General features: G+C 37.4%; 1 protein-coding gene across 2 annotated transcripts in view; it reads right to left on the bottom strand.

The window, feature by feature from the left end:
• The window catches only part of Immp2l (inner mitochondrial membrane peptidase subunit 2), a 910,609-nt gene that overhangs the window by 365,054 nt on the left and 521,561 nt on the right, over positions 1–23,994 (bottom strand). The window lies entirely within an intron of this gene.

Genomic DNA, 23,994 nt, shown 5'->3' with positions numbered 1-23,994 from the left:
CTGGTGAGATGGCTCAGTGGGTAAGAGCACCCGACTGCTCTTCCAAAGGTCTGGAGTTCAAATCCCAGCAACCACATGGTGGCTCACAACCATCTGTAACAAGATCTGACTCCCTCTTCTGGAGTGTCTGAAGATAGCTACAGTGTACTTACATATAATAAATAAATAAATCTTTAAAAAAAAAAAAAAAGAAACCCAAAATTGGGCAATGTGCAGAGAGTGAGAGGCCATGGAACCTTCAACCCTAAATGAGCTGTCTTCATTAGTGCCCTCTCCTGAATGTTAGGGATCTATGCAGAAAGTGTGTAAGACCCAGAGATGGCAAACAACTCCAAGCAAACAGTGATTTCCAGACTCAGGAGGGCTGATGCACATATGAGTGTCCAGGGACTGTGACAGCATACACAAGACCTGCTCAAGTTCAAGACAGACAAAATCTCAATGGGGGAAGGGCAAAAAGTCTCACACCCAACCAAGAAGCTATTTATATTGATAATTGCAGAAAGAGGGAAGCAGTTTTCTCTAGTGGAGTGATGGGGTGACACAGGCATTATCAACTATACTCTAGGGCCAGCCTGCTACTTGGGCAGAGTTGTCCAGCACAAAATGGAGTCTATATTTCTTGTGTGCTTTTATATTATTCGTTTGTCTATGGTTTTGCTTTGTTTTGTATTGTATTTTGAGATAGCAAGGAAAAGGACATGAAGCTGGGTGAGAAGACAGAGCATCTGCAGGTGATACAATGTGATCAATTTAAATTGCATGAAAAACTTCAAATTGATGCTTAAAAAAAAACTTTCTCAGGTTCCTAGTCTTCTTTTCCTTCATCCTTTTTAAAAACCTTGATTGTTTGTTCTTTTTTTTTTAAGTACACATATATGTGATAACTATATCTGCATTTCTGTTTTTCCCAAAAGACTTTACATATATCGACAAGAAGGAATGTCCCATTTTGTATCCCTCCTTTATATTTGCTTTATCCTCTAGCATAATTTATCCTATCTAGTAAAGCTTTGCAAGATATTTATTAATTATGAATTATAATACCCAGAAATTAAAGTGACATATTTACTGAAGTAAGAATTTCCAGTGGTTTCAGGAACTTAAATGCTTACATTTAACAGCTGAGAAATTCAACAATGTGTATACTAACTGAAGAAACACAACCCATTTAGGCATGGTTTATAAATAGTAAACAAAGAAGATGATATAATGCTAATATCAGTAAGGCTATCAGTGCTCAAAAGGAAGACAAATCGTAATCATTGTCAAGTTCTATTTTCTGAACAGAGTATCAGCCATATTTGATTAAACAAAGTTGTGTATTTTTAAGCTGAGTTCCTAATTGTCCTGGCAAGAGCTGCACAGTGTACAAGAGATTCTTTAGCTAGCTTACACAAATCTTTCAAGCATCAGTTCACACGGAAAGTTTTCTTCACTGTATCAACATTCTCAGCCGATATCAATATAACTATAATTAAGTATGTATTAAAAAATAATTCCACAATTGAAGCATTCAAACTGACAACATCTTGGCAGGTAAGTTCATGTTGTCCCTTTAGGTCATTTGTATATGAAGCTAAACGAAAGTAGTTAGACTCCAACTACTAGATAATAATTTACTCATACTGTTATTAATCTAATATTGCTACATAAAGGCAAAGGAAACAATGTAACTAATTCATTATGAATCAGTATTGTAGTAGCAAATCTAATAGTTGGGACAAAACTATTTATTTATCTTTCATTATTTCAATATATTCTGGATCCCTGTAGATTACAAATGCTAGGTGGACACATGGCCTTTCAATGACCAAAATAAAAGAGAGAAGGAAACATCATACAACATCTCTTTGCTGCTTGCTACCCACTCAGCACATTTGAGAACTATGCAGTTATGGCTCATAAGTCTGCCAGTCAACTAAAACTGTTAAGTCACTATCATATCCAAATGGGCAAATTCTTTGGGACTATCTCCTTGTTCACATTTTAGCAGGACACGGTTATTCCTCAACCTGCTTGAAATTCAGTTAGTACCAATGAGGATATTCATATTAATTCTCTAGCCACATCCTCCAAAGAGCTTGGTTTTCTAGCTTTTCTTGCTATTCATCAATGCAGATAGGTCTTGCCTGAAGTTGACCTATTGTTTCTGCGTCTTGATAAATGGCCTTCAGCCATTAAATTATTAGATTGTTGAAAGAACATAAATATCTAAAAACAATTCCTACTCCCTAAAGTTCTAAACTTCTCCTTACTTCCCACCCAATAATCTCTTCTATGTGAACAAAACTAAGTGGGTATTTCATTAGAATTTCAAACTTCAATGGCCACAAGCAAACATGCATCACTTTCTTCTTTCCTACTGCCCAAACTCTCCAAGATACAAAGAAGACAAACAAAAATAACCCAGCTTCCCTCATCTCCTACTGCTCATAATGTATATTTATCCTGTGCATGACGCTTCAGGTCAGGCGTGCCTCCTGTTTCTTTACACCATGTGAGGGAATTGTGTCTCTCTCAAATCACATGCTAGGATATCATACTGATTAATCAATCATTCTTTAATATTCATTGATGGCCTCATTTTCTTGCAGGAGAAACACATATCTGGCTTTCTACTGACAACCATAGTTTATCTTTGTCAAGGACGGTTGCAGTAATTCTCCAACCCAAGTAAGGCCCAGCAATGAAAACACAACTCAGTTAATATGAATACATGCTATGCGCCTAGATTGGGCAGATCGACCACTACACTACCATCTTCCACATCTATGAGACCCTTGAGAACTTGTGGTTTCTCCAGACCAGGTGCTTCTGCTCTGCTTTTCTTCTTCTTCCTCCTCCTCTGTGGTCCTCTCCCTCTTCCATTTACTCCTTCTTCCCGCTCCCCACCTTTCACTTCACCTTCCTTTTTATCTGCCCAATCATTAGCTCTCCTTTATTTTACAAATTAAGGTGAGAAGCAGGTTTACAGGAAATCACCTGAGTGCTGACTCATTCCTTGCTCCCAACCACTCACAGGAGAATGGAATTAACATCAAATATAATTAGCCCCTGGGCTATCCACAACAGAGGACTATGTTCTCAAGTCAATTTCCCATGTTCTCTTCATTTTTCCGTAAGTCATAGGAATTCAACCCACTTGTAACTATATTTTTAGTTTGTATTTTTTTTTTTTCCCTCTCCATGCTTGGATACAAAGTGAGATAAATTGTTCCTGAGAGTCCACCCTCATGTTCTTTTTAGCAACAGAAAAGAAAAAAGAAAAAAAAAAAGTAACCAGTTAAAAGACCATATTCGCCAGCCTCCCTCACCACTAAATGTGACTATATAAATACATTTTGGCCAATGACATGTGGTTAGAAACTGCATATTGTTGCTTTTAGAGGATGTTTGTAGAAGGATAAAGGATGCCTTCCTTTACTGCTTTGCATCTTTGACCTTCTAGGAGATCGTGAACCAGAAGTGGCATCCATCTTGAGCTAATCCTTGTTAACTCTTCTGCAATTTTCTAATCTAATCTCAGTGCTGGAGTGTGAAAATAGTAAAGAGCTCTCCTATCTATGTTTTTGCTACTTTACTTTCTGTTAAAATGGCCAATACAGCAATCTAATAAATCGACTTATTCTCTGCAACAGCTCTCTGCTTGTCAAGAGTGATAACATGAGGATCACAATAAATGTACTGTATGGCAAAGGAGCTAAGTAGCAATGCTTCTGAGCACTTAGCCCAGGACAAAGGTTTAATTAGTATCACACAGAGAAGAACACAACATCTCCAAGCAAAGAGACAAGTTTTCTTTAGGGTCTAATGAAAACAAAGAAGTTGTCCTAGAAAATAAGAAAAAAGAAAAAAGAAAAATAAGCCCACAGCTATAAAACAATCAAGGAAGATAGAGGGTCAGAGTCCTGAAGCAATCATATTTCTAGTAGAAAGAAGGAGAGACATCTAAGGACCTCAGCAGAAGGAACGGATTGGCTCAGACAGTATGAACAACTTAGAAATAAGGGCCAGGAAAATCAGCTGCTACAAGAGAAGCACCAGTATGGAGGAAGGAAACACTGGGGCCCAGTGAAGAGAACAGAGAACCAAGGGCACATGAAGAAAAATGCAAACTAACTCGAGATGACGTGGAAACTAAACTTAAGTCAGGATGGTTGCCTCAGTAAGGACAACGTTGAGTCAACAGTAGAAACTCACTAAGAATATGTCACAGTTACTTGATTATTAACGTTTATATTAAAGAGCAGTCATCCATCATTGGGAAGAGAGGCCCCTTGGTCTTGCAAACTTTATATGCCCCAGTACAGAGGAATGCCAGGGCCAAGAAGTGGGAGTGAGTGGGTAGGGGAGCAGGGTCGGGGGAGGTTATAGGGGACTTTTGGGATAGCATTTGAAATGTAAATGAAGAAAATATCTAATAAAAAATATTAAAAACAAAAAAAAACCCCAAAAAACAGCCAAGCAATCCCTCAAGATGCTGTTCTATCTAAAAGCCTCTTTGTGCCCAGCAGGGCTGAAAAACCATATAGTCCTTGTCTTAAAGTTACTGCGGCTACAATGAAAGAGCATGGCCAAAGCAAGATAGGGAGGAGAGGGCTGGCTGATTTAACCGAGTTAGTGAGGTAAGGGCTGACTTGGTTTATCCTACTAGATTATGGCCCATCACTGAACAAACTCAGGACAGGAGCTTTAGCAGGGCTGGGACCTGGAGGCAGCAGCTGGTGAAGAGACCATGGAGGGATGCTGCTTATTGGCATGCTTCTCATGGCTTACACAGCTTTCTTATAGAAGCCAGCTCAGGGATGGCACTGGGGCCCTCCCAAGTCAATCATTAATTTAAAAAAATGTCCAAGGGCTTGTGGACAGGGTTGCTGGTTAAATTCAAGGTCACTCTGGTTTACATAGCAAGTTTTAGGCCAGTCAAAGCTACATAGTGAGCCTCTATTCAAAGGGGCAGGGGAAGGAGGAGGAAGCGAAGGAGGAGGAAAGAAGGAAAATGGGATATAATGAAATCATTTAAAATGTAAGTTCTATTAGACTATGCCTTTATGATCCATCCAAGAAATTGCGTGTACCTGGATTCCATTCTTTCTTATTGCTGAGTAGCTTTCCATGGGAATGATATACCAGAATGCAAAAATTCACCCATAGAGGAATCTCTGGAGAGTTTCCAATTTGGAGCATTCTACAAATAAAGATGTTGCAGGCATTCATATTTGGGTGTTTATGTGAATATGGGTTTTATTTTTTCTGGGAAGCATGCCTAAGTGACATGTGCAGTGTGATATTTGAGTTACAAGTTTAGCTTTATAAGAATCTGCTACGCTCTTTTCCAGAGCAGCCATGCTATTTCCAGTCAGACCAGCAGCGCCTCTACATGCTCGCCAGCACTTGGTGCTGTCTATTTGATTTAGCTATTGCAATAGTTCTGTAGTGGTATCTCACTGTGGTTTTAATTAGTGCTTTCTAATGAATAATAGTGTTTAGCATCTGTTCACATGTTGACTTGCTGTCTATATGTTCTTTTCAATATTGTTTTTACTGCCCTTGCACATTTTCTAGTTGGAGTTGAGAATTCTTAGATTTTTCTACATGCAAGCTCTTTGTCACATATGTGGTTTGTAAATACGTTCCCACTGTTTGTAGCATTTTTTTATTAAGAAATAATAACTTGCATAAGGGAGCAGGAAATACAGGCAGTAGTAGATGTTTTGGGGAATAAACCCAGGAAGTCTTTTAAAACTGGGCTCCTTAATAAAACAAGCTCCTGATATGCCTGAACACTCAACTGCCCTTCATCCTCTGACCTCCCTCCCACACTTCTCCATTTTTCTTTCCTGAAGGTTCTTCTCTTCCAGAAAATACACTGGCTCTCTGCAGGTAACCAGAACAAGTGGCTACACATCTTGCCAAGAACTGAATTCCCTCGGGAAGGCTGACCTGATGGTCTCAGATCACTACACTTTCTCACATTCCTAGAATGAGCATGAAGATCCCATTCTTCCTCCTTGCCAACTCCAAATTTGTTTGTTTGTTTTTTATCTCGGTGGCTTCAAGAAGTGTAATGTTACAATCTAGTAAAAAAAAAAGATTATGGAAGAATAACCCAAGCGCTTTCTTCTTTCTCTCCACTGTTACAGTTTCCATCATAGCCATTCAGTCCTCCATCCTGCCTCCAAAATACACATGCACACAAACGAACAAAGAAGCACCCTTTACAGATGGGATAGCTGCTATCTAGGTTAGAGCAACTATGAGAATGAAGAGCATGTGGTGATCTACAGACTTGGCACATGACTTTTAGCATGAAACTCAATGCTTCCTCTGTATCAATATTTTTCTACCCTCTGTATCAATATTTTTCTAGTCTATATCACATACTCCTTCCATTTCATATGGTTAAGCTACTTTTATGAAAACTTCATTAATTCATATTATTCATACGAATTGGTTCATAACTTGTTGGTTCATAACTAAAAGGCTGAGTTCAACTGGGAATGTCACTCCAGGTGACAAATGGAGGCATTCAAAGAAAGGATGTTCTCCCAGAGAGGAACAGGTGGCACTTTCTCAAAGCCTATGTAGGAAGTAGCACTAGGTCATTCCGCACTGTTAGGTTGGTTAGAGTTTCTATAGCTACTACGAAACACCATGACTAACAGCAACTTTTGGAAGAAAGGGTTTATTTCACTCACACTGCCTTCTAACAGTTCTTCACTGAGAGCAATCAGGGCAGGATCTGAAACAAGGAAGAACTCTGGAGGCAGGAGCTAATGCAGAGGCCAAAAGGAGTGTTGCTTACAGGCTTGCTCCTTAAAGCTTGGTCACTCTTCCTTGTTATAGCACCCAAGACTGCCAGTTCAGGGATGACACCACACACAACTGGCTGCACCTTCTCACATCAAAGACTAATCAAGAAAATTCTCTATGGGCTTTCCAACAGCCAGATCTTTATGGATACATTTTCTCAGTTCATTAAAGTTCCCTCCTCTCCATGACACCAGTGGTGTCAAATTGATATAAAACAAACAAACAACAAAACAATAACAACAACAAATAAAGTGGGACCATTATATTTAATTATTCTAGAAAAGACTCAGGAACATATCCCAACATCCATTAAAAAAACAAAAACAAAAACAAACAAATAATTTACAGCACTATTTAACCAAAACACATTTAGGAAGGAAATGTTCTAAATTCCTGAGTATCTAAAAATGCCTCCATCTGCCTTTGCAGATTTAGGACAGACACCATTTCAATGGGAAAGTTTGCTCTGATAACTTTGGGAAAAAATGGTTTGTGCTCTTGAGTAGTTAGATAAAAGTCTATTTTATAGGATTGTTTCTGTGGTTGTTTCGTTGGTTGTTGCCTCCTTTATTAGGTGGCTGCATATCAAACTCTGTTTTCTCTTCTGAGGTGTGCTGAGCCTGTGTCCGACCTTGGTACTCACACACCAGCGTGTTTCTAGATGTGCACTCTTACATGTGAAGAGGAAAAGACATGTCCCCTCCCACTCTTGTTATCTTCACGCACCTTAGATTATTTTCCTTCCACATTTTTTCCTGATTCTCCCAGATTTTTGCCTTGATCAATGACATCTAACTGTTATATTTTTCCCCACAAATATATGTTCCTTTTGCTTTTCGGCACCAATTTTTTTTGCAAGGATTTCTCAATGTTTCTTTTGGATATCATTGGTTTAGTTCCAACAATTGTACCTGTATTCCTTAGAGTATGATCTAATGGCTCCTTTATTTGAGCACATGTATGTCTTGTTTTATTGCTACAATACTTTGTCAAATATTTCTTCATATATTAGATTACCCTCCAACAGTTATTGATATTCTCTGAATTATCACTCCCTATCTGGGCTTCTATGTTCCTGCATATTCTCACTGGTCTAGTAATCATGGGCGCTCCATTCACAGTTACCCGAGGGAGACGTACCAGACGGTAGAGTAACAGGGGCATTTTCCCTACCAAATTTTTCCTCAGTTGACATCTGTGCAACAAAATGCAACAAGGAGGAAAGAGGCAAAGGTAAATTACAGATGAAACCTGCCAGGTCGGAGATTAAGGTAAAACTGCAGGGGAAGAGCTGCTGTCTTCAGACCCTCTTCCCCAGTGGCTTTGCGCCCAGCAGAGCTGGGTGTCACTATAGGCTTGAGCTCACTCTTCTGGGTCCAGTCCATTTTTCCCCCCGGAGGAACCATCTGTTTTTTTTTGTTTGTTTGTTTGTTTTTTCTTTGCAAGCACCTGACAGATAACACTGTTCTGGGACCAGAAACCTAGGAAAGGGCTAAGGTAGTTAATGAATCCTTGTTTACAGCTGTGCATCTTATCATCCCCTAAGGTGTTGCTGACTCGAAGACCAGAACTTCTCTTTTGGATCACTTTAAAAATACCTCAGGAGGGGCATCCTCCTGGTCCACTCTCCAACTGAAAATTCTTGATAACCTTTTATATTAATTTGCACCAGTGTTGTTAGTAGGTTCAAATTTCAAGAGATTTTGAGAAGGTGAAATGAGTTAAAAGAAATAACACAAAGTGTTCATGTATTTGGACAATGGAGCTTCATGGGGGAGGGGATCTCAGTATATAACATTTACAATATATATTATGGACATAAAAACAGTTAATTGGGGATGGAGAGATGGCTCAGTAGTTGAGAATAGTTGATGGTCTTCCAGAGGACCCAGGTTTTTCTAACAGGAATGACATGTGATGGTTCACAACTACCTTTAACTACAGTTTCAGGGGATCCTGGTCTCCATGAACACGAGGCATACACACACACACACACACACACACACACACAAAATGTGTGTGTGGTATGTGTAGGTGATGATGTGTGGTGTACATATATACATTCAGGCAAAACATACCTATACACATAAAATAGAATAAATAAATCTTTTTGAAAAAAATGAAAGACAGAAAAAAGAGAAAAAGATAGAGAAATTTTGACCCTTGTTTCCACATCCTCTTCCTCATATTGTAAATGAGCCAAAAGAAAATAAAGGAGTCAGACAGTTCAAAGTTAGTCACCAGAGCACTGGATCAACACAGAATTCTTACAACTACTAAACATAGGCCAAGGCACTTATTGGCAGTTCATTAATATATCACCAGTTAGATGTAATGGGTAGATTAGGATTATGATTAGAAACTAGTAACCCAAAGCTTGCAGAATTCTAGAATAAGAACTCTCCATACAGTAGTCAAAAAAATTAATTTACTCTTCCACAAAAGTGCCAAAGCCAGTTGTTGCATAAAACATTTTTGCTATTATAAAAATGTAATAAATGTTTTGTAAAGTCAATTTTTGATGAGGGTATCAATATACTTAAAATTCATGGAATTATAACTCTGACATTTTAATACCATTTACTATATTTACTTATAAATAAAAGAAATAAAAATAAAAAAATATTAGAAAACACGATGTTCCTACATAGTTCTTTAAAGATACTGAAGAAAACTTGGTACTGTCAACCGACATCAGTCATTTTATTAATGTTGAAAGAGATTTTATTCTATTTTATTTTATTTGAAAACAATTATTTAGAAAATTTCCAAGGCAGTTTATTATACCTCACATGAATGCATCAAAGAAACATTTTCAACAATCTCACTACAGTAATCTTCCAAATGTATCATTGCTGATAAATTTTGGTGTCAAGGCTTAACTGCAGTTAGTAGATAACATTCGGTGACCCACAGTCAATTTACAACTCTCTGTTTGCAGTGGGCTAGGACTCTTCTACCAAAGCATTTCTTTAGGAGGTACCTTCAGAAAAAGCTGGCACTGAGGATAAAGATGCAACCCTTCATGGTATGAGTAAGGTGAAGATACAGTTAAAGGTGGAAAGCTCTTACAGCCAAGCAGACAATGGCTACAAAATCGATCATATCCAAACCCCTCCATTCTGCAATGTTAGTCTACACAGACAAGGAAGTATGAGAGCTAAATAAGCTGAGTTAAATGCCCAAGCATTCTATAATTGATACACAGAACACCAAAATGAAACTAACTGAACTTCCAGTTATCAGGAAATTCTAGAGCAGTGTTTCAAGGGAAAGAAAGGAAGGAAGAGGGTGACTCTGTAATGTACCCACAGCACTCTGAAAATAACTTCATCAAAATCAGCCCAGAGTAGACAGTAGAAAACATGGGTATAGGTCACCATAGTGTGACAGAAGACTCTGAGGCTCAAAGAACAAAGGCAAAGCCTGTCTACTTAACTCAGGAATAGGTATGAATATTCAAGTAGTATGAGTGTGCTGACTGGTGACGATGTCCAGAAAGAGAGCAAGGAAGACAAGACAAAGCAGATCTGCCGGTTTTATCAAGTAAAATCAAGAGTTAGGCCACTCACCACCTTCCAGAAGATATGTCTGCCTGTCTTAAGGCATATGCAGCATCTTTAGAATTATTTATGGCCTAGATGGGTCAGTACGTTTTTATCTTAATTCCTGGGTAGTTGATGCCTTCAGCTACAGCAATGGAAAGGGGATTATGATGGGGCGGCTCTGACTGCATTTTCTGCATGCTTGACAGAGAAAGCCTTGCTCACCAAATGAATAGTCACCAGGCTTAGCAGTAACTGTGCCTACAATTCTGACTGCTCATTTATCCCATAATGTGCTAGTCATTATTTTACTTTCCAGGCATCTGATTCTCGATATGACCCTGACGAGCTGTCTTAAGCTTTGAAATTACTCAAGAGGAAGATGTGTACTGAAAATATTACATTTTCATATGGTTTTAATGGGATCTTGAAAATCTGGTAATGACAAGTAATGAGTGGCCAAAGCAGGAAACAAACCTGAGGGATGTGAACAGAACTGTCCTCCAAGCTGCTCATCCCTGGACCATGGTAATGACTCCATGCAGGCTTTGCCGCATTACAGGTTCTTTTTTTTACAATGTAGAACATTCTCTTGACATAAGACACACGTGTGGGAAGCACAAATGAGTAACCACGGCTGGAATCTCCAATGTAAGTACCAATGGGAGAGTTATTTTCTAGTAGCATGCAGTTATTACTAACGTCCCTATCCACAATTTACATACTTTATTGTACACTGGATCAAAACAGCATGACTTTAGTCTAACTCTAAAACTATTACTTATAATCTGTATGGCCCGTTATTAGCTATAAGCACATATAACAGATGCATATATACCCATTTTATAAACATGTATGCTACACTTGCCAAAACTGTGGGCTTTTTTTTTTTCATTAACCTGTACATGAGGGCAAAATTGTGATTTACATATCAATTTCTTCATGTAATCAAAACTTATCTATTAAATAAAATTAGAAGTCACACAAAAAAATCTGTGGATGTCATAAAATTTCATTACAAAGCACTATATAAGTAAAAACTGCTACTGGAATTAAATTGTTGATTTCTAATTTTTCAAACTTTAACTAGATTATAATTGAATACAAATTATAAAAAGTCACAGTACATGTTAAAATAGAAAAACACATCGAATGCTTTCAGATCATTAGTTCTAATCCAGGAGTCATTCTCCACTGAATGGCTGTCTCATTGGTAATGGGAAACTTCACCCAAAAGAATCTGATATGTACTGAACAAATTTTGATGTGTCATTTTGTATATCTTCAAGTAATACACCTATTCATAAATTTTATTAAAACATGAATCAATGTAACACACATTAATTCTGAACGGAAGGCATTAATTAAAGGGAATTATAAACTCTAATGGCCTAGGGAGAGAGTCCATATAAAAAGTAGATCTTACCACATTATCTAAGTGACCTTGTCCAGATTACATAAATTCCCCCCAGAAGAGAAAAAGGAGGAGGATAGGAGGAGAAACCTCATGGAGCTGTCTTGAGAATTTCTATGAAATACTTCAATAATGAAGTAAAGACTTCATGAAGGCAGTAAATATTTAGTACTATGGGCCTAAGTTGATATGATCTTTTGAGTATTATTATACCAAGAATAAACACCACACTGTGCCCATTGAAATCTGAACATAACAGAATAAACATTATTTTTGGGTATTGATGTCTCTGTAAGAAAATGAAGCATCCAGGTCCTGTGTCAGGCATGTATTTCTGGTATGTATGTAGTGACCTGCTATAACTGGGCGATTCTTTCCTTAGAGTAAGCTACATAGCTGGTTTGTTTCCTTAATGTCTAGAAATCCATCTTTTAACAAAAGAATTAGACATTTAAGAATGCAAATGTAAAGTCAATTTTGAAAATTTCCGGTGGCCATATAGAGAAAAAAAAATCCTCACATACTGCATCAAATCAATAATGGTGGCTAAATCTAAATTTAAGCTTTCCCAGGCAGTAGTAATAAGGGCCATACCAGGTAGAGTTGTCATTAACAGCATGGGAGACTAGCCTAGAGGCAGCTAGTTTTTATCATCAGAAGTGTTAGAATAAGTAAATTTAATAATCCATATTCAGAGATTTGTGCCCATGCTTCTGTTTGCATGACTATCATTCTGCTGCTCTCCAATCAAGCTGTCGGTTACATGTAGAATCCCAGCTGTCTTAATCAGAGGTTTGTGAATTGTCTGCCCAGAGATGCTCCCTGGCACACATCAGTTAGAACTCTCTCAGCATTATACTCACCCTTACAGAGGCTAAAGAAGAACAAAGAAGAGGTTGCTTCTTATTACTGCTATTATGTCTATTAGGGCTATAAAAATAAGATCTTCTATATTAATAAGAAGCTTGTTCTGAACTATTTATAAAGCTAAGATCAAAATTACCCAGCACAAATGCATTCATACTTTGTAATGATAGGGGGAAGCCACTTAAATTTGGCTGTTAGCAATATTACCATTCCATTTAATAATCTCTCCAGCTCAGTTAGTCACATGACATCAACGTGATGACTCACTGCTCCAGTATGAAAGATAATTAATCTACACAATTTGTTACTTACTTGTATCCCTAGACAGGGAGTTATACCTGTGCATGAACAGGTTTGTGTATTCTAGATAAGCCCAGTCTTCTGCAATTATGGATTTACAGAACGACTCTCAATCCATTATTTGGATTTATTTTTGAAGACAGATACCCATTTAGGAGAAGGAACAAAAGCAAATCCATGCTCCAAAAAGGAGCTAGTTAGTATATGTTGAAGACTACTACTACCTTCCATGGGGCATCATCAGAGCTTCAGGATGAATGGATACCTGAACACTGAAGGATGCTAGTGGATGCACTAAAGGGTCAAGAAAGCAATATAAAGCACTTAAGAGAACCTAAGATCATTCTGCAAGGCTAGAGATATATGGTTTCTTTGCTTTTGCTTTACTTTGATTTGTTTTCATTTTGGTTTTGGTATAAACCAAAGACTCTTTGGTCAAAGGTATCAGATGAGGAGTCATGTCTACCCTGTCTCCACACACCCTCTTTTGCGTCTCAAGAGGATTAGCTGATTTAGAGCCTAGAAAGAATTCTCAAGTGTTAGGGTCAGTTATGCCTATACACTACAAGATAGATATACTGTAAAAAAAAAAAATATATATATATAATATACATATATATACGTATATATATATGTGTGTGTGTATGTGTGTGTAATAACTCATAGATAACATTTTTAGCACCCAAACCAATTAAAAAACAATGGTTTATCAATTTGAAGAAGACTGTGATAACTCAATGAAAAAAATAGCTCAGTGACTGGTCAAGGTACAGATGAAGAGAAATGACAGACACTTTATCATAGTATTTCAGCATTATATTTTTGAATTATTGGGCATTTTAAAATTAATTCATAAACTTCCATCACTAAAAATGATTCTTACAAATATCTACTTTATTCCCCTGAAACAAAGGCACATTCCCACAACAGCTATTTATCTTAATGTTCATCCATTCACTCAGCAGCTATTAAGCACAGACATTTGGCAGATGCTGTACTGAGAGGAGCAGAGCTCCCTCTTATCTTTTTCTTAAAAGACACATTTCATCTAACATTCCTTGTCCCCAGTCACTTCCTGTCATTAAGCAACTTGCCAGTGGATCCCAGAGTCTCAGCATCTGACTGCTTCAGCTGCCTTTGAGCCTCTGCTGCCACACTCTCTCTTTGTGAGTCTGACTTTTCTCTGTGAATTCCCATCCCATTACCCACTTCTCTCCCTTTGCTGGATCACTCCTATCAGCCAACAAATGCACAGCTTTGACCCTATGCTTACACTATACTTCACCCCCTTTCCCTCCTTCCACTTTTTTTTCTCCCTGATGCACTCCATTTGTTTTCTGTTTTCATCAGTCAAAACTGGTCCTGTTAGAGCCAGTACTTTTTTTTTTTTTTTGGTTTTTCGAGACAGGGTTTCTCTGTGTAGCCCTGGCTGTCCTGGAACTCACTTTGTAGACCAGGCTGGCCTCGAACTCAGAAATCCAAATGCCTCTGCCTCCCGAGAGCCAGTACTCTTAACACAGCTGAACAGGCTCTCCTTGAAGTGTGCATGTTACTCAGTCTATGAAATAGAATATAGTTAAATTCTCTTAGTTTTTTTTTTTTTCTGATGACTCTGTTCAGTTTCTCTTGCAGATTTCCTAATCCTTGATCTCTAGATGTTGAATCCAAACTTGATACTTCTCTTAATCTATACTCACTCCCTAGCCTTCCCATTCATTTTCATGTTTCATCATTTACGTTCATATGTGCATCTATGGACATAGATATGGATATTCATATATGTCTTCTGTAAGCTTATATGTCTATGTGTGTGTTTGTGTTTCCCAAGCTTCTGAACATCAGGCACCTACACCCAACCTATGCTTGTTACCACCATTCAGATTGTCACATGAATAGAACTACACATACAGAACAAAGATCTGATTCTCTTTCTACCAATTACACTGCCTTCTTAGTGCTCTCATTTTGTAACTGGTATCAGATCAACCTTTCCAGGATAAGAGTATTAAAGCAATATTGAATCTGCTTTCTCCTTAGTCGTATAATATTAATTTACAAATCTTGTTAGCTTATCTAAGTATATATGGAGTCTGACTTGTTTACATCATTGTCACCATCATAGTTTTGAACTGCATCACCATGTTTTCCCATTTTGTCTCTTTCCCTTTTCTTTTATCAGGTTTTTCTGTAAGATGTCAATGTGAGCCTCCTTTTACCGTGTTGGAATGGACTATTCCTTGACTCCTACAAAGCAAGAAGAATGCCCTGTGGCCTCTGAGGACATTTCTGTCTAATTTACATTAAAAACTGTTTTTTCAAGAATTCTATGTTTTATGGTCTCTCTACTTAATATTGCAATCCCCTCTCCCACCAATATCTGCTTGGTTCCCTCTCTTAGTTTGGTCCCCTCTTAGTTTCTCTAAGTCTCTAGTTGAATGCAATCTTATTTCATTATCACACAATAAAAAACACCTTCTAGGCTTTAAACTCACACTTCCTAACCATTTACATTACCTTATCTGCTTACCCTTAACCCTTATCTTATCTGTTTCCACCAACACACACACACACACACACACACACACACACAGAGAGAGAGAGAGAGAGAGAGAGAGAGAGAGAGAGAGAGAGAGAGAGAGAGAGAGAGGTTATGTTGAAATAGACTTTTGCCAAGTGACTTTATTGCTGTATTCTCAGTATGCAGAGTACACAGCACTCAAAACCATGTGCTGTAGGAGTAATGAAGGGGCAATAATTCTTTGAGAAGGCAAAGTTAAAATGGAAAGATACAATATCGGTCAATCTTAAGTTATAAGAAATAAGTCTGAGCTTCAACAACTCCAAGAGGACATTCTTACAGAAGGTGGGAATACACACTGATATCTACCACCTTGAGTGGACAGATACTCATTTCGACTTTTCCTAACTTGCCCCAACTAGCAGTGGTTGCCCTATCATCTAAATTTATTTTGGTATCATGATCCATAATAAAATTCTAGCATTTGCTTCAAACATATTTTACATTTTCTTGCTGTTCTTTTAATAAAATTGATAGACATTTTTAAATTTATCTACCATGTGCTTACCAAATCAATCTGTTATGTATATCTTTTCTATAAACAAAGTAAGAACTTATTATGTGGCTGAATTGCAGTGTTCTAGGTAAGAAGATTATACTTGTGGATAGCTTCACTATATCTAGCTATTTCTTTAGTTTAGGCAAAATATATATCCTTATTTGGTAAAGAGCTAAAATTGCAATGAATTCATTAGCATGATATTTGCAATTTAAATTGATTACAAATTTAATGTATAAGCATATTTATATAATATATACATGTATTCATAAATCTCAACCCAGTTGTTTTTTGTTTTAGTCATGATTACACAAAGTTTCCTAAGACTACAAATAACAAGAGGGTATACAAGTATGCTCCTCCAATTGTAGAGCATACATATTCAACAATGAGTTATAAACCATGGGATGAGGCCTAGGTATATTAGAACATTCTTCAAACTTTTTGACTTATTTATAATTTACATACTTTCTGTGACTTTATAATCTTAGTCATTCATAATGTCTGCTTTCGGTCTGTTTCTGAATGAAAGACGATGCTTGGCAACACTATAAACACAGCCCAGTGCTCTAAAGCCCTGCCTATTGATATATACATTCTACTCCCGAATACAGATTTGGAGTCTTTGAAGATTCTTGTGTAGAAATTTATAAATAAGTGTCATGGGTTATAAGAAGACCATAAAAGCACTGAAGAGAAATGAAACAAAGGCTCTGAGCCTTCCTTGTGCTCTGTAACACTGCTTCAAGGCAATGTTTTTATTTTCAAACGTACGCTCTCATTTACTCTGAAAATTAAGACATGAACTCTCCATGTGATTGTCCCTGCTAAAACAACTTAGCCATTGGCTGATTTACCACTGAGGCCTAATTGAATAGTTATGGTTTTAACCATATCAGCATCTCTGTGGGCTCCGTAGGGAAATGGTCAAGGATTTACCTACAGATTTAGCATGTGATGTAAAGAGTAAGGTAGGCTCAGAAAAGACAGAATTCTATAGCCATATTTTTCTGCTTATTTTTCATAGGTTTATTTCATTTCTAATATATATTTTCATTCACTGGCTATGAAAAATATATATTTTCATTATCACTAAATAAGAGGCTTTAGAATAAATATACACACACATGCCTTGGATATGACTGAGATTTTAGTTTGGAAATTATTTTTTTTATTACATCTTTTCCTCAATTACATTTCCAATGCTATCCCAAAAGTCCCCCATACCCTCCCCCCACTTCCCTACCCACCCATTCCCATTTTTTTGACCCTGGCGTTCCCCTGTACTGGGGCATATAAAGTTTGCATGTCCAATGGGCCTCTCTTTCCAGTGATGGCTGACTAGGCCATCTTTTGATACATATGCAGCTAGAGTCAAGAGCTCCGGGGTATTGGTTAGTTCATAATGTTGTTCCACCCATAGGGTTGCAGATCCCTTCAGCTCCTTGGGTACTTTCTCAAGCTCCTCCATTGGGGGCCCTGTGATCCATCCACTAGCTGACTGTGAGCATCCACTTCTGTGTTTGCCAGGCTCTGGCATAGTCTCACAATGAAGATAGATCTTACTATCACGTTGAATCATTTTACTGAGTTCCTTCATTTATATGGTAGTACACTCTAGGTTCCTTCAGGCCGAGACAAAACAAATAAAGAGGACTTCATTACAATAATGAAACATGGGTAGCTCATATTAAAACTATAGTCATCTGACTTAGCATGTTTATTACTACTGATTTAACATGACAAAATTTGACACGTGGAAGGGAACTTTCAATTCCCAGCCAGGAAAGTATTTTACATACATGGAAATAGGCTTTTGGATACTGCAAGTATTTATGACGGACTCTAAATAGCCTGGGTCATCAACTCAGGCACATGGAAATAAATTTGACAACTGAAGCATAGGTTTAAGTTCAGCACAGATAAAAGAGTAGCAAACATTGGCTGCCTTTTTTCCAGAGAATTAGAGTTGAGGGCTCATGGCTGGAATCAGCAGTTTCAGTTGAATGTAAGCTTGAGTTAGGCCCCAAAGCTTACTGTTTAATGAACAGTAATGAACCTGAAGCAGAAGAGGGATGATAAAGACATAGGCACTGAAAGTTTCTCTAGCATGAGCTGAGTCAGGTATGACATCACAGGAGAATAAAGGCATGCTCCAGATACCAAGAGGTGGGGATGCTAATCAAATCAGAAAAGGGCTGCCGAAGTGAGTGGCGTGTGACATTGGATACAGACAGAGTGTCTTAGTTATTCTTCTATTGCTATGATGAAACACCAAAACAAACACCAAAAGCAAGCCCCCTTTAACTGGGGGTTAGTCCAGAGGGTTAGTCCATGATCATCATGACAGGGCATGTGGTGTGAGGCAGGCAGGTATGGCATGGCTCTGGAGCTTTAGCTTAAAGTTTTCAGCTAATCCCCAATTGCAAGCAAAGAGAATCAGGGATACTGAGCCTGGAACCAGTGACATAACTCCAATAAGCCATGCCTCCTAGTCCTTCCCAAATTGTTGCACCAACTGGGGACCAAGCATTTAAATATATGAGCCTATGTGGCCATTCTCAAACCACCACAAAGAAATAAAAATGTCTTCCAAATAGTATCTTCAAAGACACAGTTTTGGTGTCCGTGAAAAGAGAAATAAGAGTGAACTATCTTAATTACATTGAAGTATTGAGACGCAATTTCAGTGTTCATTAATATCTGATCCAGTAACATGTCGAACTAAGATGTCGGTTACTGTTTACCTCAGAAAACATGGTTCTTCCTCTTTTTCCTATGGGACCCTGAAATGGACAGGGACTCCTGCTATGATTAAAGAATGAATTATTCATAAAAAGGCATGCATACAAGATATTTTTCTTCAGGGATAAAATGCATTTGAAAAACTGTTTGCTGAAGGAAAAAGAGCGTTTACGCTGTTTTCCCTCTGAAGTGAGGCCTGGGGAGAAGGAAAGGTACTAGGGGTACTAAAGTCTTTTCTGATTAGGAATATTTTCTATAGCTGAGCAATTATACTCACAGTCAAGGCATCCTTTTGCAATAGGAGACATTTTGCAATGTTGCCTCCAGGCAAGGAATGAGTTTTTGGTATCATGTTGTACCAAATACTTCCACAACTGAGAGAGAATGAAGTGATTATTTCTCCATTTAAATAAATAAATGAATGAATGAATGAATAAATAAATAAATAGTTGCCAAAAAAAAAGGAAAGAAAGAAAAAGAAAACCAGAGATAAGCTGCTACACTTTCTAGTGTGGTTTTGATAGGTGGTAGATCAGTCCTCCCTAGAAGGCAAGTTGAGGGGCTATGATGTAACATAATCCTTGGAATGCTTTGTCTCTGGTGGAAGAATTGGCTCAAAATCATCATGATATTTCTACTCTCTGCAACGTTGTGTTTCTCTCTGAGCCTTAGTGAGAAGCATAGGACCTAAGTTGCTTTTCTAAAGCTATGCTCTACAATTGTATAGTAATCTAGAAAAGACAAGCATACATTTTCATTCCTGTCTGTGTTAAGCAATACAGGTAGTGACTGAATTGAAGCAGAAACAGGTCAGGAAATGAGAACTATATTAGTCAAGATGCTGAACTATCATACACACACACACACATACACACACACAGACACACACACACAGACACATACACACACATATATAAATGGTTGGCAAATAAAAATGTTTCTAATGATATTACAGCAAAATTTGATCTTGCTAATTTCCAAATGCACCATTTATGATGAAATGTCCAAGCATGAGTTTTTAGAGCAGAGAGTGAAATTACTTCTATTATGAGTTTGAATTTCTATTAAGGTATTTCTTTAAGAGCCTTCATCATTTCATATCAAATGAAAATTACATTAAAAACACCTCACTACAGTGGTAAAGTACTTCATAATGTTGATAATAAAATAAAAAGCAAATATAAATTTCATGTAGGAAACTTAACACAAATGCACTCATTCTCACAGTGACTGATTCACATATAGAAAATGCTTATATGATACTAACACATGGAAAACCAAATGTAAACTGAAAAAGATACATTCTTGACTTTTTAAAATTCAGGGAAACTTTTCTAGAAATAAAATTTTAGAAGACAGGTGAATTTAGTTTTAATCCAACATTGGCATGTATTTTATTTGTGGTGTCTACTGTGGAGTTTCAGATGTGTAGTGTGACTTTAGTGTTGTCCTGGTTTAGTTTCATCAGCTTAGAGACTTATTTGTTAAGGCTTTAGCTTTTGCCATGCCAATGAATCAATGAATCAATGGAAGTCCACAGACTGACTATATCACATGTCTTTAGAACTTGTTTAAGCTTTTCTAGGAAGCTAAAATAGGGAGTGTGCAAGGCTGCACTTGCAATTAGAAGGGAAAGGGGGGTTCCATGTAGCTTACATGAGCTTTAGTTTTCAATCATTCAACGCATCCTGATACTATAACTACTTTATTGTGTATTGTGTTTGTTTCCAAGACTTGTAACCTCTAGAACCTCAGAAGCCACTGAGAGATAAGCAACAGAGACATAATAAGAAGACCCTAGAGAAAGGATAAAAGGATGTGAACTGAGGACAGGTGAGCTTGTGGAAGTAAGCAAGAGATAAAAAAAGGGCATTGCAGGATAAAACACTCAATATGAGATCAGTCCTAGGAACAAATGAGAATCTTGTAAAGTTTTACATAGAAGAGAGTGAAATGTGTTTTAGAAACTGACTTTCTATAGAAGAGGGTGAATCAAGACAAACACATCAATGAAAACTGGGTTAAGAAGAATGGAAAAGACAGGACAAGGAGAGAGGGGAACTGTGTGAATGGGACTTGTTGGGACAGAAGGACTTATAGAGGCTGTTCATGTTTAACTTGTAGCCCCCAGGTGTCCAGGAAGCCATTCCCACAGGGGAAGGAACTGGGGAGGATGAATGAAGGCTGTGCTACATGCGTGTAACTCTCACATTTCACTGCAGTCAAACAAATGCATGAGCCAACAGGAGATCCTAGTCATCCGTAAGCAGCATGTGTCCCTGTCACTTGTGACCCTTGCAATTTTATAGAGTTGTATTTTAACCATACATACTTTAGTTAATCTTTGACATATCTCAACATAGGTAACATAAACTTGCTTGTTTATATTTTTTTGTCTTTTTTTTTGTGTGTGTAAAATCTTAACTCAACTTTTTTCTATAGCTTCCATCCTATCAAAAGTATTCATTAAAAGATAGACAGATAAAAGTTCCCTTACATCAAGGAGATTCTGAACAAAGGGTGGTTCAGCCAAGAAAACTGAAGACAGGTATTTCCAGTATTTCTTGAATCATCTTTTTTTATAAAAATGCTTCTTTATTTTGCTGGCAATGATTTCCCACAACAATGGAACAGTCATAATCAGATATAAACACAAGTTGCATATTAAATGCAAATACAGATGATTCTTGGATTTATCACTGCTCAAATTACCAGGCTTTTGATTTTTTTCTTTTAAATATGATACCAACACACAAAGTAAAAGTAGAGTAGACAGGACTGTATCAAATTTAAAAATTTTATGCATTAAAGGACACAATCAAGACAGGCATTTTAGGACAGGAGAAAATAATTACAAACATATTTAACAAGATAATATGTCTTAGTTAGGGTTTTACAGCTGTGAACAGACACCATGACCAAGGCAACATTTAATTGGGGCTGGATTACAGGTTCAGAGATGCAGTCCATCTTACCAAGGTAGAAGCACTGTAGCATCCAGGCAGGCATGGTACAAGAGGAGCTGAGAATTCTACATCTTCATCTGAAATTTTCAAGAAGACTGACTTCCAAGCAGCTAGGACAAAGGTGTTAAAGCCCACACCCACTGTGTCACACCTACACCAACAACGTCTCACCTACTAATAGTGCCACTCCCTTAGCCAAACACATATAAGCCATCATATACTAGTATTCAGAAAGTGTGTGTATTTGGGGAGAGAAAGGGGGATATTTATAGATATCTATACACAAATATAGGTATGAATATATATATAGAGAGAGGTAGTTGTAGCATCAATATCTAAGTATAGATATGTGCATGTACATACCCAACGCAACACAACACAACAAGAAAATTCAACTATCCCAGCCAGGTATGGTATTGAATATCCTAAAGTCCATCACCTAGGAGAAAGAGGAGGGAGGATTTCTATGAATTCAAGACCATCCTGGTATATATTGCAAGTTGAAGGTCAGACATAGCCAGACAATAAGGCCCTGTTTCAAAAATTAAAAGAAAACAAAATATAATAAAATACTTAAAAATATGATAGAAAACAGACACAAGTCTTAAGTAGACTTCAGAAATGATAAAAATGGCCAAAAGCATTTATACAGATACTTAATGCCATTAAACATCTAAGAAGTACAAATCAAAACATCAGGGAGATTTTGAGGTCTATTATATATATAATATTTTAGGTCTATTATAATATATGTGTATATATTATAAAATGATATGTGCTCTGTATAAAGCATGATAGAAGTTGTTCAAATGTTTAAAATAGAATTATCACTTGATTCAGCAACACTTTGAAACACTGTCAACAAGGTCTCAAAGAGGTATTGTTAGTACTATATTCATAGTAGTCGTGCATAGAAGTAACCCGGGCTTTCAGTGGCAGCAGAATGGAAAGGTGCAGCAGGTGCATGCAGTAGATGATACAGCCTTAGAAGGAAGTACCTCCCACCACATGCTTCAGTATAAATGAACCATCAGGACATAAATGTGTGAAATAAATAAACAAATACACAAACAAGGCACCTAAAGTTAATCAAAATCACATCAGGAAAAAGAACAGGGGCGATCACTCAGGGATAGGGTGTGGGGTGAAGGGCCTTCTCATCATTTAAAGGAGACAGCTCTAGATGTACAAAGGAAAGGTCTCGGGATATGTTTTACTATAATGTAAACACCTATACTACCACTGGAAAGCACATGATTTATAGTATGATTTATTAGTATGATTAAGTGGGAAAATTTCATGTTACATGGTCTTTTATAAAGAGTGGATCACATACTATGCAAATCTTTTATATAAAATCCCAGAATAAGTAAAGTTGTATTGTTGAAAGACTAGGGGGAGCCCGGGGTGGTGGTGCACGCCTTTAATACCAGCACTTGGGAGGCAGAGGCAGGCGGATTTCTGAGTTTGAGGCCAGCCTAGTCTAAAAAGTGAGTTCCAGGACAGCCAGGGCTAAACAGAGAAACCCTGTCTCAAAAAACAAAACAAAACAAAACAAAACAAAACAAAACAAAACAAAACAAAACAAAAGACTAGGGGGAAATGCGGTGGGTATGGGGTGGAATAGATAAGGTTAGCAGGATTTTTACTGGGATGTGTGTGTGTGTGTGTGTGTGTGTGTGTGTGTGTGTGTGTGTGAGAGAGAGAGAGAGAGAGAGAGAGAGAGAGAGAGAGAGAGAGAGAGAGAGATCCAGTTACCTACTGACATCAGTTTTACAACTTATATGAAAAGTGAGTATATTAAGAACCACAGGATGCTATGGTAATTTTTTTAAAGAGCTTTAGATACTTAGTGATTGACATAATGCTGTCATTTATACAGTCTCTGACGCACACTAGACTCTGAAACGATTCCAAACCTTTCAAACAATGGGAAATATTATAAAGTCTCTCCTAAAGATATCTTAATTATTTTCTTTAAGCCATTTCACTCGACTCCCTAGGAAGCTGCAGAAAAACAGATGCAGCATTAATAATGTTATGCTCAGAACAATGGCATAACGCCAGAAAACTTCAATGATAAAAATATGAAATTCCCTTCCTGGAGACTTCGTATGCATTGCAAAAACAACTCTATGGATCTTTCAGCTTGAATAAGATGTTTTGACACCTTATCTCAGCATCTAAAATTAAAACTACATCTTCAATTTGCATTAAAAACTTAGTGATTCCTCTAGGTTAAACTCAGATAAGGAGATGGTAGG

Source organism: Mus caroli, unplaced genomic scaffold (assembly GCF_978045245.1).
Source record: "Mus caroli unplaced genomic scaffold, Mus_caroli_1 scaffold_14, whole genome shotgun sequence".
Classification (NCBI taxonomy): domain Eukaryota; kingdom Metazoa; phylum Chordata; class Mammalia; order Rodentia; family Muridae; genus Mus; species Mus caroli.
Note: the sequence above shows the minus strand (reverse complement) of the source record. Positions and strands in the feature narration are given on the sequence as shown.